The sequence below is a fragment of the Cololabis saira genome, chromosome 18 (genome assembly GCF_033807715.1).
Source record: "Cololabis saira isolate AMF1-May2022 chromosome 18, fColSai1.1, whole genome shotgun sequence".
NCBI classification, from domain to species: Eukaryota; Metazoa; Chordata; class Actinopteri; order Beloniformes; family Belonidae; genus Cololabis; species Cololabis saira.
Window position 1 is genome coordinate 39175411 of NC_084604.1, and position 15029 is coordinate 39190439.

A 15029-nucleotide genomic window follows, 5' to 3' on the forward strand; every position below is an offset into this window, starting at 1 on the left:
CTCCCGAAAAATCTGGTAAGAATCCCAAATCAATTCAAATCAACTCTTTTCTTATCTTATCATTAGGGCCCGAGCAATTACAGTGCGAAGGCCCTATTGTATCTGTAGGAATTTTTCTTCTTTCGTTATTTTTCCGACGAAAGTAGGGCCTTTTTTCCCCCTAAACGTGCCCCAAAAGTCACCAGATTTTGCGCCAAGCCAGGCCTGGTGAAAAATGTGATATTTAAGGGTTTGCATTAATGGGCGTGGCCTAACGGCTCAACAGCGCCCCCTAGAAAACTTTGTGCCTCAAGCCCCACAATACGGTTTGACGTACATGCACGAACATCGGTACACACCTGTATCATGTCACAACTTAAAGAAAAGTCTCTTGGAGCCATGGCCGAAACCCAACAGGAAGTCGGCCATTTTCAATTAATCGTGTAATTTTGGTGCAATTTATGCCATTCCTTCGGCCGTTAATACGGCCCGAACCGTAACGTGCACCCAGGTGTGTTATACATCAAAATGTGCGTCTCCATCCTGCGACACCACGCATTACTTTTCTCTTTCATAAGTGTTACCGTGGCGACGATAGACATCAAAAAGCGCGCCCCCCCTTCATCTGATTGGTCCATATTTGATAGTTCCTACTTTCTGCTATAACTTTTGAATGGTTTGACATAGAGAGTTGTGGCTGGTTTCATCCGCTAAATGTCCAGCCTGAAGAATCTACATGCAAGTCATACAAGCTTCCACTGCAGCCTGAACGTGCACGAGGGTGCGAGGGCCCGTTCATTGCTGCTTGCAGCTTTCATTTTATTAGTCATTTACTATTTAATTGTGTCTTGTGTAAAGCACTTTGAATTACCTTGTGTTGGATTGTGCTATACAAATAAATTTGCTTTGATTTGAAGCAGCATTAAGAGCCCAGTTGGTCACATGATGAGCGGCGGCTGGTTAGAGCAGCTGGTGGTTTTATGGTTCTGGTTAAACTCCGGCATCACGCTGCCTCTCCGAGATAAATCACCCCAATAACCGGGGAGATGCTCCCGCCGTTAATCTCAGATTAATAACAGCAGGACATAAGTGGATCTGTCAACACCCCAGATATGGAGGAATGATGAGAGGGATGAGGGGGGGCGGGGGCTGAAAGATGTATTTATTTATTTTATTTAGCCTTTATTTAACCAGGTTACAACTATGACACTGAGGTCATTCATGCAGTTCATTGATCTTCAGTCCTTCGACCGAGTCCCAGAGTCCCCCTGAGACCTGTCCTCGTCCCCGCGCAAGTCCTGGATCAACCTAACCCTAACCCTAAACCCCCCCCAGGTCCCGTCTCTGAGGAGACCCTGGACCAGCACCCGGGTCCTCTGGAGTCCAAGGAGCGAAGACTGGAGGAGGCGTGAAGGCAGCGGGCCGGCCTGACGTCACCCCCGTTATCTGTAAAATGGCCACAGCTGATAACTTTGAAGTGGAAACGAGTGAAGGAGAGCGGGAGCCTCCGTCATCGTCCCCCGCTGCTTCCCTCATCTGTAATTCAGGAAACTTCACTTCAAAGTCGGCCGTTTCTCGTCTTCCCATCGTGGAAACGCTCCCCGAATTTTACACTTTAACTGATCAAACACTTCAGAGCTGTTAGAGGTCGGGCTTAAACGGACTTGTTGACATGGGATTAAAACCAAACACAAACAGAGTAGTGGTACCGAGTTACAGTTGAACGAGGGGGCAGGCAGGTGGAAGCAGCAGCAGGATGACCAGGGGGGGGAGTAAACAACTTTGTGGAGCAAACAGGCCTCGGAACCAACTGGAAGACGCCCGCCTCATGTCAATCACTGTTAGCTATTTTACAGCAACAACCGGTTCTGGTTCTGTCTGAGGTGGTTCTGGCCATGTTTGGGGTTGTTAATACTGGTCAATAACATAGCAGGTATAATAAATAATAACTTGTGTTGGAAATGTCAGACACACATAGGTACTCTGGGGATTGTCCTGTCATTCTGCCTTTCTGGAGATAAGAGTGGCCGTGAACAATCTGAGTAACTGGTTGGGAAGTGACACCATTATCTCCCAGAATATGCCTATTAGGGGACAGGAGCCAAATACACAATATAACAAGCGGACAATTCTCTGTAATCATGGCAGGGACTGGGGCTGAACAATTAATTGCATTTGCGATAATATCGCGATGTGATAAAACGAGATTTTCTAACCGCAAAGGCTGCGATTTGACCAGTCACGTGATCTGGTCACGTGATCTGGTCACGTTGCCGGCAGGGAAAAAAAGTCAACAGTGCCGCGTGTAACCTACTGTATCTACCATGGCCTCAGGGTTAGGTCTCGGCCAGGCAGGGCTTTATAAATATATGGGCTTTATAAATGTATTAAATATATGAGCGCGGAGTCGGCGTGGCGAGGAGCTGCGCGCAGCGCCGAGCACGAGCCGGGCGGGCAGTCAAGCTGTGAAGCCGGATTTATGGTTCCGCGTTAAATCGACGCAGAGCCTACGCCGTAGGTTACGCGGCGACGCGCACCGTACGTTGTGCGTACCGCGTACACTACGGCGTAGGTTCTGCGTTGGTGTAACGCTGAACCATAAATCAGCCTTAAACCACCTGCAGCCCGTCAGCTCTCCGGAGAAGTTACAGAGCGGCTGCGAGTTGCTGGTTCGTTTTGTTAACTCTGTGAGCTTTATTGGTTTGTTTGTTAGTTTGCTGGTGGTTTTTTTTCTCTCTGTGATTTTTGAGTTATTTATGAAGAAGTTCTGAGTTCCCTGTGAGCAGTACTAAAGTTGAGGGTGGATGAAATAAAAAACGGTCAAAATCATTCCTTCCTGAAATAAAAACAGTCCAAATCATCCCCCCCTGTAAAACTGCCATCCCTCCTTTCCATCCCTTATGTCATTTCATCAATGAATGTGGTTTTACTGCTATTTCAACATTTAGAGTCATCACCAGAAAAATAACACCAGAAAAATAACTTATTTGACAATTTTCACCTGTTTCAAGTAAATTTTCACTTAAAAATAAGTAGAAAAATCTGCCAGTGGGACAAGATGTAGAATGGATAATGGTCAATAATGGTTATGTTTGGGGTTGTTAATAATGGTCAATAATGGTTATGTTTGGGGTTGTAAATAATGGTCAATAAGGGTTATGTTTGGGGTTGTTAATAATGGTCAATAATAGTTATGTTTGGGGTTGTTAATAATGGTCAATAATAGTTATGTTTGGGGTTGTTAATAATGGTCAATAATAGTTATGTTTGGGGTTGTTAATAATGGTTTATAATGGTTATGTTTGGGGTTGTTAATAATGGTCAATAATGGTTATGTTTGGAGTTGTTCTAGTTCTGGTTGACGTGGTTCTTGTGGTCAGGGGGTTTGCTTCGGGGTTGTGTGGTTTAGGATGATTAATAATGGCCAAGAACTAGTTTAGGGTTTTTCATAAAGCGTTAAAGGTTGTTAATAACCCAAACCCCCCGCTGTTGTTAATATAACACATCCCTAGCCATATAATCCACAGCAACCCAAGTTTTTTTTAACGTTGGATCGATGTCTCTACGATATTGTGTTACCGCACAACAAGCATCCAAATTTCCATTAGCATCAAAATTAGCATAGTTGTATATCTAAAAAACCGTAATAACCAGCATGGTGAGAATAAAATATGTTGTAGAACAATGCGTCCCGGGTTTGTCAACGTTCTAATGATTTCTGTATGATAACGTGTTGCCTAGCAACAAGCGTCCAAAATAAAATTGAAATTTTTTAAAAATTGAAAATTAAATATCGCAAAAACTCTAATAATTAGCACATTGAGGTTTAAGTACCATTTAGTCCAAAGCGAACCGAGTCTTTGGAAATTGTAATGATGTTTCTACGATAAAGTTCGCCGAGCAATGAGCACCCAAATTTTTGCAATTCTTTCCGCTTTTTGGCATCTAGCGTTGCCACGGTAACATTTTTGATGAAGAGAAATAATGCCCATCGAGGCACGATGGAGACGAATGTCACGATGTATGCCAGGCCTTGATGCACGTTGCGATTCGGGCCGCATTAACGGACAAAAAATAATAAGATTTATTTATTTATGTATTAGTTAGACTGAATTATTCCTATAATTACTCCTAAAAATCTAATTACATTATAGTTAATGTAAATGACGCCCAGGCAGGATTAAGTATCACCAATTATCCAAAACAACATGGAATTGGGACCAAACCGGAGGATTCAGCTTGGCTGACTCAGTTTATGCTAATCGATCACACTAATCAATGATACTTGACATTGTTTAGGATCAAATCTGTCCAGCCATCATCATTTAAAGTGTAGCCACCAAAATATCTGAAACAAGTGCAGCCAGAACTGGAACCAGGACTGTATTTTCATTCCTCTTCGGGGGAATCGGTCCATGTTTGATCAGAGATGTTTGAAGGCGAGTAATTAGACACATATTTTGATGCTTTTCCGCAGAAACATACAACTTCAAGCACACAATTATTCAATTATTCATGGCTGACTTTGTTGGAATTAGATTTCCAAGCACCGTTTTAGACTTAAAAGCGTCTCCATCTTCATGTCAGCAGAAACACGTTTTAATTAACCGCCCAGCCGGAGAGCCAAAGGAGATTTATCTGCGATGTCGTCGGTGCGAATCTGAGGAGTGACTCAACAACCAGAGACTGAGTCAGGCTGCAGATGCGACACATTTCTCAGTCTGTTCTGTGAAAAACAGAGATATTAACGGCCGCCGCAGCTCAATAACGACGCTTCTCACTTATCTGTTAATGGGATTTATCCAACCTGCTCCCGTTGGCCGAGGGAACGTTTCTGGGCCGTTTTCAGCGTTTGTAAACGGTGATCAGTTCAGTAATTTAATCTCGGGGCCGGGGAGCCGGGGACGCCGCCCAAATCTATTTTTATGGCTCGATAGCGGCTTTATTGGATGGTGGTGAAGGCACAGAGGGAGACAGAGAAACAGGAAATTACAGGAGGAGGCAGGGAGGAGGTCAGGAACCCAGGGGGAGGTCTGACACTCAGAAATAGCTGCGAGGAAACCTGGAACAACCGTCTCCCGTTCACATCCACCTTTTATTGCCATTTCTCATTTATATTCACTTGTCTCAGATAAATTAAATTAAATCCCCCTCAAGAGAAGTTCTTATTAGGGCCCGAGCACTTACAGTGCAAAGGCCCTATTGTATCTGTAGGAATTGTTATTTTCTTTCTTCTGACGAAAGGAGGGTCTTTTTTCCCCTAAACGTGCCCCAAAAGTCACCAAATTTTGCACCAACCCAGACCTGGTGAAGAATGTGATATTTAATGGTTTACATTAATGGGCGTGGCCTAATGGCTCAACAGCGCCCCCTAGAAAACTTTGTGCCTCAAGCCCCACGATACGGTTTGACGTACATGCACGAAAATCACTACACACCTGTATCAGTACACAACTTAAAGAAAAGTCTCTTGGCGCCATGGCCGAAACCCAACAGGAAGTCGGCCATTTTGAACATTTTGAATTAATCGTGTAATTTTGGCGCAATTTATGCCATTTCTTCGGCCGTTAATACGGCCCAAACCGTAACGTGCCCCCAGGTGTGTTATACATCAAAATGTGCGTCTCCATCCTGCGACAACACGCATTACTTTTCTCTTTCAAAAGCGTTACCGTGGTGACGATAAACGCCAAAAAGCGCGCCCCCCCTGCATCTGATTGGTCCATATTTGATAGTTCCTACTTTCTGCCATAACTTTTTAAAGGGTTGTGATAAAGAGTCGTGGGTGGTGTCATCGGACTCGGTTTTGGGTACTTGACCATAATTGGTGCAAATTAGCCCCGCCCCTTCTTCTGATTGGTCGATATTTTATAATCCCTATTTTCTGCCATAACTTTTGAATGGTTTGACATAGAGAGTCGTGCAGGGCCGTTCATCGCTGCTTGCAGCTTTAATTTAATTTTATGTTTCTTGCAGATCTAAGACTGAAGTAACACACGAGACCAACGTGGACATGTTCGGTCTATTTTCTGCAACAACAGTCTTAGTGAATCTGATGACAAAAACCCATATCTTTTATAATTTTTTTTTATAATATAATAATTTTTAAACTGCAAACTGAATTGTTACTAGCCTCGCGAGAACTGCTGCATCCTAGTGGCGACAACGGGAACAAACTCAGAACAACAAATCAGAGAGATGGATGGATGTATAGAGAGAGAAGATATTTCTGCTAAAAAAAAGCAAAGACTTTGTGTAATTATCTCTAAAAATGGGATATTAAATTTACTTTCCTAAAAGATGAGCAGGATGGGGCTCAGTTACGAAACAGTTATGCGTTTTTAGTGTCTCTGACGGGGGAAGAACGATCTCCATCAGCAGCACCTGATGGAGTGAAAATGACAAATTAAGAGAAAATGTAAATGTTTCACTTGAAGACAATCAATGTGTATATAAACTGAAAATATTTAAAGTAAATACATGTGTTTTAATTCCCTTGTATTTATTTATTTAACCAGGAAGTCCCTTGAGATTAAAATCTCTTTTTCGAGGGAAACCTGGCCAAGCACACCATTACAGAGTTACTTTTTAAAAAAACACGTTAAACACAGTTTTTTATCAGAGCTTTGAACTCTCCCTGGGTGACCAAATATTGAGAAATTATGTTTTCTTTTAGACTCTATTATTAGGAATTGCACACATAAGAATATCCACAGCATTTCAGTGTCAACTAAAGTCGCCTGATCAGATTCTAAGCACAAAATTGTAGTTTTTAAGTGATTGACAGGTAGATATTTTGGATTTCTCGTAAATCTGTCTTAAAATGTTAGAAAATACTTGACCTCGGTTGGGCTGTTGGGACAGCGGCGGGTAATTTCACGTATTTTTAAATCCAAAAGTTGACATGTGTGGACAAAAACACAAAGTGCGTAGGATTCATACTAAAAGTGCACGTACACCCGAAAGCCGAAAATGGCGGGCGCAAAAAACAATCCGGATCTAAAAAACCGCGTGCACGCACATCTGCACGCAATGTTCGCTTTATAAATCACAGTCCAGCTGGAAGGTTGCGCAGCTGAATCTGCCTCATACCCCGCCCTCTACACGCCCACTTGTTACCTTAAAAGCGTAATGCAAAGTAGTATTTTCATATGAATGAGCCTGCGGAGCATGCGCAGTGGCTTCCTGCAGCCTGTTTGGCGTCAGAATGAAACAGCCACTGTGCCACTGAATTTCACTGAGATCTGAGATCTAGGTGTTGTGGATGAGTTGGAGGACAGTAAAACTACATTATTTGGTGGTTACAGTAAAAGTAGAAAAAAGTATATAAATAGTATAAAATAAAGCGAGTGAGTGGCAGCACGCCGTTGCTGCCCGTTAGTGCCACAACGCAATTTCCACTGGGGGTAGGGGGGACATGCCCCCCCCACTTTTCAAAATCATGTAGTTGTCCCCCCCACTTTTTACAGTTTAAAAACTAACGGTAGGCTGAGCCTGTAATTGCAGATCACCAAGACACCCTGTGCAAAAGCGATACGAAGACGGGACAGCAGCCCCACAGCCCCGCTCCCCCTCCTCCCTCCCGTCTCCCCTCAGAGCTGCTCTAGGCTGATTTATGGTTCCGCGTTACACCAACGCAGAGCCTACGGCGTAGGGTATGCGGCGCCGCGCGCCGTACGCCGTACCCTACGGCGTAAGCTCTGCGTTGGTGTAACGCAGAACAATAAATCAGGCTTAAAAGTAAACACAACATGCGCGCACGTACCCGTGCATGACAGGCAGACACACACGGGGAGAAGGGACTATTTCTTTAATTTAAATTTTTTTAGAAACTTTATCCTTATGAACGCAATTGTTATATAGTCAAACTTTCCTTATTTTATTCAGAACACTTTCTTTTTTCCTCTTCGGCGTGGAGTAGTGGGCTCGGAGCGGCAGCCCCCTCCCTCCCCGCCCCCCCCGCCGCCTGCTCCGTTATCAGCACTATTTTATTTTAAGTCTGATATATGTTGTGATATGTGATGACATTATTAAGAGTATGACATGAATCTGGCTTCATTTCACCACCTCACAGCCTGCCTTGCCAGTTCCCCGTGTCCTACGTAAATTCTTACTGGAGGGTGATGGTTGCCGTAGGGATACGCAGATTTTTCGGTTAGTTTTTTCTTTTTAGATCCGAGGATTTGCGTAGAAGGTGGCTTCCGCAACTTTCAGGCGCTTTTTCTGCGCAAGCAAGCTTTATAGATGAGGCCCCTTGTTGTTGTGGATGTTCTTGTGTGCTTAGCTGGGAACGGCTACTGAGCATGCTCAGTAGGCCCTAACGCTGCAGGAGTGAAGGGACGGAGCTTCATGGACTCAAACCTCCAGAACCTCATTGGGACGTGAAGATGAAACCATTGAAATCTGCTGACGGAGGGAAAACGCTTCCTGGCTGCAAGACTTGCACTTTCTGGTCATTATCTGGACATGTAAAGGCTTTATTTCACTATTCACACATTTCCCTTGACTCATCTGCAGAGTTTTCAGGGGACTTTTGCTTCTGTGCTGCAGTCATGACTCCTGCAGAGAAACGTGTGACCGAGTCCCTGGTTGGTTTTAATCAAACGTGTGCTCGCTGCTGCTGAACTGCTCGTAAAATCCTGCGAGGAAACATAAAGCGGAGCCGGGCATCGTGACTCCATGAGTGTATCGTGACGGTTTCTTTAACGATGATAAATGAGACGCTGCGTTTGAGTCTCGCTGCTCCGTCCTGAACTGTAATATCTGCAGTCCACAGTGACATCCCAGAGTAATTACGAGGCTCCCGCAACGTTTTCAAAAGCATTCACTAGTCCCAGGGCGGCGCCTCCATCTCGTCCGTCCAGGGCCGCGGAGTTTGACGCAGTGCTAAGAAAAACTGGAAATCACATTTCAGCAAATCTCACTGGACCTGGTGATGTAATAAAAAAGAATCACGGTGTTGCCGAGGCCCCGATGGAACATCTCCGTTCTCTCCGTTCATATGTTACCTGAGCTTCCATCTCCGTTCTCTCCGTTCAGATCTTACCTGAGCTTCCATCTCTGTTCTCTCCGTTACCTGAGCTTTCATCTCCGTTCTCTCCGTTCATATCTTACCTGAGCTTCCATCTCCGTTCTCTCCGTTCATATCTTACCTGAGGTTCCATCTCCGTTTTCTACGTTTATATCTTACCTGAGCTTCCATCTCTGTTCATATCTTACCTGAGCTTCCATTTCCGTTCATATCTTACCTGAGCTTCCATCTCCGTTCTCTCCGTTCATATCTTACCTGAGCTTCCATCTCCGTTCTCTCCGTTACCTGAGCTTCCATCTCCGTTCTCTCCGTTCATATCTTACCTGAGCTTCCATCTCCATTCTCTCCGTTACCTGAGCTTCCATCTCCGTTCTCTCTGTTCATATCTTACCTGAGCTTCCATCTCCGTTCTCTCCGTTCATATCTTACCTGAGCTTCCATCTCCGTTTTCTACGTTTATATCTTACCTGAGCTTCCATCTCTGTTCATATCTTACCTGAGCTTCCATCTCGGTTCATATCTTACCTGAGCTTCCATCTCCGTTCTCTCCATTACCTGAGCTTCCATCTCCGTTCTCTCCGTTCATATCTTACCTGAGCTTCCATCTCCGTTCTCTCCGTTCATATCTTACCTGAGCTTCCATCTCCGTTCTCTCCGTTACCTGAGCTTCCATCTCCGTTCTCTCCGTTCATATCTTACAGGTACCTGAGCTTCCATCTCCGTACTCTCCGTTCATATCTTACCTGAGCTTCCATCTCCGATCTCTCCGTTCATATCTTACCTGAGCTTCCATCTCCGTTCTCTCCGTTCATATCTTACCTGAGCTTCCATCTCCGTTCTCTCCGTTCATATCTTACCTGAGCTTCCATCTCCGATCTCTCCGTTCATATCTTACCTGAGCTTCCATCTCCGATCTCTCCGTTCATATCTTACCTGAGCTTCCATCTCCGTTCTCTCCGTTCATATCTTACCCGAGCTTCCATCTGTCATGGTTTGGTTTTTCTAGGACCCAAGTGCAGGAGACAGAGGGAGGCTGGAGGCAGGAGTTCTCAAAACCAAAAGGGATTTATTCCAAAAAGGCAAAACAAGGCGCTGCAGAGCAGGATTAACAAAAAAACCAGGATCAAGAAAAAGGTACGAGGAGACATGGAGGAAGACACAGTACGGACCGACAGAGCACAAAGGAATGACAAGACAAGATATACTGAGGGGATAACGAGACATGACGAGACACAGGTGCAGACACAATCAGGGCAGATGGGACACAGGCGGGGCAAGACAGAAACTGAAGGCAAACTGGAGGCTGGGGGAATGTCAACCTAGACAGAACCCCCCCCTCAAGGGACAGATCCCAGATGTCCCATTCGGCCTACCACCCAGGGCGGGCGGAGGGGGCCTGGAGGAGGGCCCAGGCCAACACACGGCCAACGTTCCGGGGGCCGTCCTGGGGACTGTGCAGACCTGCGAGACAGCTCCGGGGGTCGCCCACGAAGCCGGGCAGACCGGCGAGAACGCTCGGGGGGACGTCCACGAGGCCGACCAGACCGGCGAGAACGCTCCGGGGGCCGCCCACGAGGCCTAGGCCTGGGTCTTGACGCGGGTCTCGGCGTGGGGCTTGGCGCGGGTCTCGGCGTGGGGCTTGGCGGTCTTGGCGTGGGGCTCGGCGTGGGTCTTGGCGTGGGGCTTGGCGGTCTTGGCGTGGGGCTTGGCGGTCTCGGCGTGGGGCTTGGCGGTCTCGGCGTGGGGCTTGGCGGTCTCGGCGTGGGGCTTGGCGGTCTCGGCGTGGGGCTTGGCGGTCTTGGCGTGGGGCTCGCCGTGGGGCTTGGCGTGGGGCTTGGCGTGGGATTTGGTGTGGGGCTTGGCGTGGGGCTTGGCGTGGGGCTTGGCGGTCTTGGCGTGGGGCTTGGCGGTCTTGGCGTGGGGCTTGGCGGTCTTGGCGTGGGGCTAGGCGGTCTTGACGTGGGGCTTGGCGTGGGGCTAGGCGGTCTTGGCGTGGGGCTTGGCGGTCTTGGCGTGGGGCTTGGCGGTCTTGGCGTGGGGCTTGGTGTGGGGCTTGGCGTGACGGGAACGTGACATGGCTCTGGAACGTGACATGGCTCTGGAACGTGACATGGCTCTGGAACGTGACATGGCTCTGGAACGTGACATGGCTCAGGAACGTGACATGGCTCAGGAACGTGACATGGCTCAGGAACGGGACATGGCTCAGGAACGGGACATGGCTCAGGAACGGGACATGGCTCAGGAACGGGACATGGCTCAGGAACGGGACATGGCTCAGGAACGTGACATGGCTGCGGGGGTGCCCGGGTCCGAGGCGCTGGCTGCGGGGGAGCCCGGGTCCGAGGCGCTGGCTGCGGGGGTACCCGGGTCCTGGGCGCCGGCTGCGGGGGTACCCGGGTCCTGGGCGCCGGCTGCGGGGGTACCCGGGTCCGTGGCGCTGGCTCCCCCTCGAGGGGCGCCGGCCCCCCCTCAAGGGACAGATCCCAGATGTCCCCAGAGTCCACATCCAGGGCGGGCTGGGGGGGGACACGGGTCCTCGGAGCTGGCTGGGGGGGGACACGGGTCCTCGGAGCTGGCTGGGGGGGGACACGAGTCCTCGGAGCCGGCTGAGGGGGGACACGAGTCCTCGGAGCCGGCTGGGGGGGGTCCGAAACCATCACCGGAGGAGGGGCTGGTGCGTCCGGGACCACCACAGGAACGTGGGGAGGTGCATCCGAGACCACCACAGGAATTGGGACAGGTGCAGGAGCTGGAGCCGGAACAGGCTGGGGCTGACGCTGGCGCTGACGCCGTCGCCGTTGCATCTGCAGGGGCGTGTTCCCCAAAAGGGGTCCCAACACTCACGCACGTTTTTAGCCGCTTCACGGCAGAGGAAGTCCAACATGGTGAGGTACTCTCCCGCTGGGTCCACCTGGTCGGTCCGTTCTGTCATGGTTTGGTTTTTCTAGGACCCAAGTGCAGGAGACAGAGGGAGGCTGGAGGCAGGAGTTCTCAAAACCAAAAGGGATTTATTCCAAAAAGGCAAAACAAGGCGCTGCAGAGCAGGATTAACAAAAAAACCAGGATCAAGAAAAAGGTACGAGGAGACATGGAGGAAGACACAGTACGGACCGACAGAGCACAAAGGAATGACAAGACAAGATATACTGAGGGGATAACGAGACATGACGAGACACAGGTGCAGACACAATCAGGGCAGATGGGACACAGGCGGGGCAAGACAGAAACTGAAGGCAAACTGGAGGCTGGGGGAATGTCAACCTTGACACCATCTCCGTTCTCTCCGTTACCTGAGCTTCCATCTCTGTTCTCTCCGTTCATATCTTACCTGAGCTTCCATCTCTGTTCTCTCCGTTACCTGAGCTTCCATCTCTGTTCTCTCCGTTCAGATCTTACCTGAGCTTCCATCTCCGATCTCTCCGTTCATATCTTACCTGAGCTTCCATCTCCGTTCTCTCCGTTCAGATCTTACCTGAGCTTCCATCTCCGATCTCTCCGTTCATATCTTACCTGAGCTTCCATCTCTGTTCTCTCTGTTCATATCTTACCTGAGCTTCCATCTCCGATCTCTCCGTTCATATCTTACCTGAGCTTCCATCTCCGTTCTCTCCGTTCAGATCTTACCTGAGCTTCCATTTCCATTCTCTTCGTTCATATCTTACCTGAGCTTCCATCTCCGTTCTCTCCGTTCATATCTTACCTGAGCTTCCATCTCCGTTCTCTCCGTTACCTGAGCTTCCATCTCCGTACTCTCTGTTCATATCTTACCTGAGCTTCCATCTCTGTTCTCTCCGTTCATATCTTACCTGAGCTTCCATCTCCGATCTCTCCGTTCATATCTTACCTGAGCTTCCATCTCCGTTCTCTCCGTTCATATCTTACCTGAGCTTCCATCTCCGATCTCTCCGTTCATATCTTACCTGAGCTTCCATTTCCCTTCTCTCCGTTCATATCTTACCTGAGCTTCCATTTCCATTCTCTTCGTTCATATCTTACCTGAGCTTCCATCTCCGATCTCTCCGTTCATATCTTACCTGAGCTTCCATTTCCATTCTCTCCGTTCATATCTTACCTGAGCTTCCATTTCCATTCTCTTCGTTCATATCTTACCTGAGCTTCCATCTCCGTTCTCTCCGTTACCTGAGCTTCCATCTCCGTTCTCTCCGTTCATATCTTACAGGTACCTGAGCTTCCATCTCCGTACTCTCCGTTCATATCTTACCTGAGCTTCCATCTCCGATCTCTCCGTTCATATCTTACCTGAGCTTCCATCTCCGTTCTCTCCGTTCATATCTTACCTGAGCTTCCATCTCCGTTCTCTCCGTTCATATCTTACCTGAGCTTCCATCTCCGATCTCTCCGTTCATATCTTACCTGAGCTTCCATCTCCGATCTCTCCGTTCATATCTTACCTGAGCTTCCATCTCCGATCTCTCCGTTCATATCTTACCTGAGCTTCCATCTCCGTTCTCTCCGTTCATATCTTACCTGAGCTTCCATCTCTGTTCTCTCCATTCAGATCTTACCTGAGCTTCCATCTCCGATCTCTCCGTTCATATCTTACCTGAGCTTCCATCTCCGATCTCTCCGTTCATATCTTACCTGAGCTTCCATCTCCGTTCATATCTTACCTGAGCTTCCATCTCCGTTCTCTCCGTTCATATCTTACCTGAGCTTCCATTTCCATTCTCTTCGTTCATATCTTACCTGAGCTTCCATCTCCGTTCTCTCCGTTCATATCTTACCTGAGCTTCCATCTCTGTTCTCTCCGTTCAGATCTTACCTGAGCTTCCATCTCCGATCTCTCCGTTCATATCTTACCTGAGCTTCCATCTCCGATCTCTCCGTTCATATCTTACCTGAGCTTCCATCTCCGTTCATATCTTACCTGAGCTTCCATTTCCATTCTCTCCGTTCATATCTTACCTGAGCTTCCATTTCCGTTCTCTCCGTTCATATCTTACCTGAGCTTCCATCTCGGTTCTCTCCGTTCATATCTTACCTGAGCTTCCATCTCCGTTCTCTCCGTTCATATCTTACCTGAGCTTCCATCTCTGTTCTCTCCGTTCATATCTTACCTGAGCTTCCATCTCCGATCTCTCCGTTCATATCTTACCTGAGCTTCCATTTCCACTCTCTCCGTTCATATCTTACCTGAGCTTCCATTTCCATTCTCTTCGTTCATATCTTACCTGAGCTTCCATCTCCGTACTCTCCGTTCATATCTTACCTGAGCTTCCATCTCCGATCTCTCCGTTCATATCTTACCTGAGCTTCCATCTCCGTTCTCTCCGTTCATATCTTACCTGAGCTTCCATCTCCGATTTCTCCGTTCATATCTTACCTGAGCTTCCATCTCCGTTCTCTCCGTTCATATCTTACCTGAGCTTCCATCTCCGTTCTCTCCGTTCATATCTTACCTGAGCTTCCATCTCCGATCTCTCCGTTCATATCTTACCTGAGCTTCCATCTCCGATCTCTCCGTTCATATCTTACCTGAGCTTCCATCTCCGTTCTCTCCGTTCATATCTTACCTGAGCTTCCATCTCCGTTCTCTCCGTTCATATCTTACCTGAGCTTCCATCTCCGATCTCTCCGTTCATATCTTACCTGAGCTTCCATCTCCGTACTCTCCATTCATATCTCACCTGAGCTTCCATTTCCATTCTCTCCGTTCATATCTTACCTGAGCTTCCATCTCCGTTCTCTCCGTTCATATCTTACAGGTACCTGAGCTTCCATCTCCGTTCTCTCCGTTCATATGTTACCTGAGCTTCCATCTCCGTTCATATCTTACCTGAGCTTCCATCTCCGTTCTCTCCGTTCATATCTTACCTGAGCTTCCATCTCCGTTCTCTCCGTTCACATCTTACCTGAGCTTCCATCTCCGTTCTCTCCGTTCATATCTTACCTGAGCTTCCATCTCCGTTCTCTCCGTTCATATCTTACCTGAGCTTCCATCTCCGATCTCTCCGTTCATATCTTACCTGAGCTTCCATCTCCGTTCTCTCCGTTC